The sequence below is a fragment of the Elephantulus edwardii genome, unplaced genomic scaffold (assembly GCF_000299155.1).
Source record: "Elephantulus edwardii isolate Elephantulus edwardi_28Jun2011 unplaced genomic scaffold, EleEdw1.0 scaffold00027, whole genome shotgun sequence".
In the NCBI taxonomy this organism is placed as follows: Eukaryota; Metazoa; Chordata; class Mammalia; order Macroscelidea; family Macroscelididae; genus Elephantulus; species Elephantulus edwardii.
In genome coordinates this window covers 20,912,758-20,918,071 of record NW_006399777.1, presented here as the reverse complement: position 1 = coordinate 20,918,071, position 5,314 = coordinate 20,912,758, and the positions used below count along the sequence as shown (strand labels likewise).

Genomic DNA, 5,314 nt, shown 5'->3' with positions numbered 1-5,314 from the left:
GAATCATTTTTAGTTTGTCTTCTCCTCCCTTGTTTTCTTCTTTCTGTTCAATGCTGCTGATTATTCTCCAGGAGGCTCTTCTTGCTCCTATCACATTTTTATATGCAACTGATACGTGGTTTCTTTCTTCAGCTGTCAATTCCACATCCATCCCTGCTACTTTCTTCATTGATTGCACCCTTTCGTCGTATCGCTCGGCCTGCTCAGCCAGCTTCGCCTGGTACAGCAGATCCTCCCGATTATCCATAGCGGCGGTGACTCAAGCAGGGTGTGCGCGGCGGGTGGAAGCAGATAGCGTCTCCGACTCTCTCAGCTTCTCGCTTCTCGCTCCGCGTCCGGGCAGCAAAAATGGTGGCGCCTCAATCCTTTAAAATACTTTTAAGAAGAAAAGCTGGGCCTTGTAAGTTTTGGTTCGTTTCTCTTCCCCTTGTTGAAAACTCATGTTGTGGTTTTGGCTGGGTGGTGGCGTGCGCAAGCCATCTGCAGGAGGCGCTGCCCGAGGTGGGCAGGCAGGACTCTAACTCCAAGGTGACCACCTGTAGGTTCTGAGACCGGAAGTGGAGGGTGAACAGGTCACAATGGCCTTTAATTTTTTTCTCTCTTTTTAAATGTAACGTTTCTTTTTTTGCTGTCTGGTCATCCTCATTGGTCTTCTGCTTCCTGGTGTCAACACCATCATCATCATCATCTTCAGCTGCCCGTTTGCTTGTAGCTTCCCCAACCTCCTCATCTTCATCACTATCCTCTTTCTCACTGTCACCTCTTCCTCCTCCCCTCCTTCTTCCTCTTCTTGGTCCACCTCATTGGCAGACTCCCTTTTGCCAGGGCGTCTCTTCCATTCTCCTCTTCCTCCCCTACCTCCTTCTCCTTCAAGTCCTTGGTGGTGATGTCGGGGCTAATGTCCACATGATCTGATGACAGCGGACTCCAAGAACAGCCAGTGGGGGAGAGATCTTTCTATTTTTGCAATTTTTTTCTTTAAAATTCTATTTATTATCATTATTTTATTGATATTTTAACAAAAGTGTACATGACACTTGGATTTCCATTCATTTATTGTTGCACATTTTCTTCCCTCCCCACCCCAGTCACCTTTCTCTTTAAAAAGATTCTTTCATCATTGGACGATTTCCTACCCATCCCCAGACCACTTTGCTATGCAGCTCTTATTCTGGACTGTCGTCATGCAAGTAATACCTAATCATATGTTTCTTTTAGACAGTTCTTTCCCTCATCTGTTTAAATGCAATGTTCATTATTTATTCCGTCTTTTTTAAGTTTGCCTCCAACCCCCATGTCAGTCCTGTTCTATAACAGTGGCATTCTATAGTATTTGTCCTTTTGTGACCGAGATATTTCACTCAGCATAATGTCCTCCAAGGTCATCTATTTTGTATAATATTTTATGAGTCCCTTGTTTTTCAGTGCTGCATCATATTCCATTGTATGAATATAACACAGCTTCTCTTTCCAATCACTTGTTGTTGGGCATTTGGGTTGCTTCCATTTCCTTGCTATTCTGAACAATGCTGCAATAAACATGGGTGTGCATAGCAAGAATGATCTTATACTGTATTTATCTTTGTGAGGCAGAGTTAGTTCACTCAGCATAATGCTCTCCAATGTCTCCCATGTTATATCTTATTTTTCAAGTCATTGGTCCTGAGTGTTGGATATTATTCCAGTGCGTAAATGTCCTGTTTCCTCAAAAAAGCTGAACATAGAACTCTCATATGACCTAGCTATTGTGCTGCTTGGAATAGACCCCCAAGGAAAATCAAACAGAGACACAAACAGAGAGTTGTACACCTATGTTCATAACAGCATTATTCACAATAGCAAAGAAATAGAAAAAGCCCAAATGTCCATTAACAGACAAATGGATTGAGACAGTATGGTACATGCTTTAGGTTTTTTTATCTGTTCCGTGGGGCTAATAAATTTCACTTCTCAGGGTGTTACGGTGGACCAAGTGAGATTGTGGATAAACCAACATAAATGTTACACAATGTCTAGGATACAGAAAAAACAGTGGAGCTTTCTGGATTATAGCCTGCTTCTGGTTCTGACACTTACCAATCATCTGGTTTAAGGCAAGCTCCTGAGCCCTTCGAGCCCTACTTTCTTCTTCTATAACAGGAGGATATGAATGCCGCCTACTTCTTTGAGTTGCCGTGAAGATGAATTGAGATATAATAAAATACTGTAAAATAATAGTGACAGTACCTGGCAATGAGCACTCTGATACATTAGCTAAAATTACATGACAATGAAGAGATATTGCTCAAGTCTGAAGTGAGAAAATGTATTTTAATAAAATGACTAATTACTAATAAAACATAGCTAAAAGCAGTAAGACTTTATCAGGGTAGATTAAGAACCCAAGCATGTCACAACTATAAAGGATTGCAAAATGCATTTGGTAGTTTCTTAGAATGACCTCATAAGACCATGATGTAGAAGAATTAGTATAGAATCAGAAGAGGACAAAATTAATGAAAGGGGCCTTCTAAAGATTAAGGCGCTGTGTGCATCATAAACGTTTTCCGACAGGGTGTAAAGAAAACCTATGAACTGGGAACAAATATTTGGCACTACCATCTCAGACAAGGGTCTCATAACAAAAGTTTACAGAATACTGATGGGTCTCTACAAGAAAAAGACTGATAACCCAATTACAAAACGGGCAAAAGACATGGAAAGAATTTTCACAGAGGAAGATATTCAAATGGCCAACAGACACATGAAGAAATCTAAATCACTGGCAATAAGAGAGATGCAAATCAAAATCACAATGAGATACCATCTCCCTCCAGTAGCAGTGACAAAGTTTAACAGAACAGCAAATAAATGTTGGAGAGGATATGTCAAGATAGGAACTTTTATACATTGTTGGTGGGATTGTAAAATAGTACAACCACTCTGGAAGGCAGTTTGGCACTTCCTCAAAAAGATGAACATAGAAAATCCATACGACCCAGCTATTCCACTGGTTGGAATATACCCTAAGAAAATGAGAACTTAGGCTCAAGTGGAGACTTATACACCAATATTCACAGCAGCATTATTCACCATCGCAAGAACATAGAAACAACCCAGATGTCCAACCACAAACGAATGGATTGAGAAATTATGGTACATTCACACAGTGGAATACTATGCAGCACACAGGAGCAAAGATTTTGTATATTGCTGCCTAACATGGGAGGGTCTGGAGAGCATTATGTTGAGTGAACTAACTCAGTTTCATAAGGACAAATATGGCATAGGACCATTATTGTAGAATAAATATAAGGGTCTAAGGTGGGGGGGGAGGGTGGAAGAAAAGAGGAAAGGATGGGTGGGGGGGATAATCCTTGATAATCATTGGGTCGCACAATCTGATGGGGGGAGGCTGAAGGAAATGGGAAAGATTTGATGTGAAAAACAATGTATTTGAACTTTTAAAATCAATGTGTATAAAAAATAGAAAAATAAATAAAAAAATTAATCTATCCAAGTGTTGAGGACTTTCCTTCATAGGGTTGCTATGAGTTGCCTACGACTCGAGAGCACTTAACAACAGTAATATCAACATAGAGACTAATCAGTTGGCCTACTGGACAGAAAGGGATGCTACCAAGCCAAAGGTGGGTGACTTATTCTGCCGCCCTCAGGCCGGATTTTCATTGTTTTTGTTCAAACATTGTGCTAGCTTGTATAACCCTGGTGTGTCCACTTGCTGTACAGAGGTAACTCGTGGTTGCTGTGAAGCTGAACACTGTGACACTGATGTGTCAAATGTGATAATGGTCACCCATGGTGGATGATGTTTGGTGAAGCTCCCCAGTGAAAACAAGCTTGGAAGCAGGAGTGGCATCCACTCCTGTAATAGCTTGCCTCTGGAAACCTTATGAACCTGGAGAGAGGATAAAAGTCACACAAGTGTTGAGGACTTTCCTTCATAGGGTTGCTATGAGTCGCCTATGACTCGACAGCACTTAACAGAAAACAACAATCACCTGGAATATCAAGGATCCTGCATGGTGCAGTGGTCAAAAGGTTCCATTGCTAAGCAGAAGTTTGGCAATTTCAATGCACCAATTGTTTTAGCAAAGAAAGTCTTCATGTTCTGCTCCCTGAAAGCTTACAGACTAGGGAACGCCATGGGGCATTCCACCCTGCGCCATGGGGTTCCTGAGTCAGGAGGCACTCGGGTTAGAGTTTGAGAGTTTTGTTTTGTTCTTTTCCTGTATCAGAACCTTCAGAACTGTTTGTCCTTTGGAATAGAAAAATAATTCTTTGTTCTGTAAGTTCACAAATATTCTATTCTAATATTGTCAATGTATATTAGGGAGTTCTGGTGGCCTAAAGAGTCTGATTGCTAATCCAAAGGCCTGAAGTTCAAATCCAGCAGCTCCTCGGCAGGAGAAAGATGGGCAGTTCCCATGTGATTTACAGCCTCTGAAAACCTACTGGGGGGTGGGGGGCAGGTATGGGCTGTTTCCAGTTTGCTGGTACATTACAAATATATTTCTTTTGTAGTCAATAAAATCATTATGCTGTATTTTAAAATGTTTCTAAAAATTCTTAATAGCATAAGAGAATTCCTAGGATGATATTGAGAGAAAGGAGATACATATTTTATATGCAAAATTTTATAAATTATGTAGAGATATACAGGCAAACCAAAAAGTAATAAGAATAGAATACATAAATACACCATTAGCTTATCGATTAGAAAATAGAGTTTAATGGAGTGAAGCTTAGAAGATGAAAGTTCTTAGCCCTCTGACTTAACTAGGGTGGAGGTGAAGCTAAGAGATAGGAAGCAATTTTCTGGGAGACTAATTGATAAAACCAGGCAGATAGCTGGAATCTTTGTCTACATGTTTGACCCTTCGATACGGTGTCTCTCCTCAATTTGAACAACTTACTTATAGAGAATGTTAAATGTATAAAGTTTAATGTAGCTATCTAATGCCAGTAGTTCACATGAGTTTTCTATGCACAGTCAGTGATAGGAAATACGGAATTGTAATACAGAAACATCTTTGGTCAGAGAAACCCTTTGTAGAAAACAATGGTGAACAAATATTTGCTCTTCAGAAGGACCAGAAATACCCTACACATGTTATTTTGAAGTCATTTATATGTGTCCTTCCTTCTTTTAAAAATGGAAATATTTTCCACATTCTTTTAAACATGTTTGTCTCTGTTGACAGAGATGATTGGACAAAGTAGCCCGGATAGCTGTTTTAGGTTTTCAGCTCTGCATCCAAACCACACCACACACCACACACCACACACCACACCACACACCACACACCACACC

General features: G+C 40.4%; 1 pseudogene; it reads right to left on the bottom strand.

Annotated features, from left to right (window-relative positions):
* Window positions 1-359: 359 nt before the first annotated feature.
* On the bottom strand, window positions 360-2,083 carry LOC102855988 (annotated as a pseudogene).
* Window positions 2,084-5,314: the final 3,231 nt, after the last annotated feature.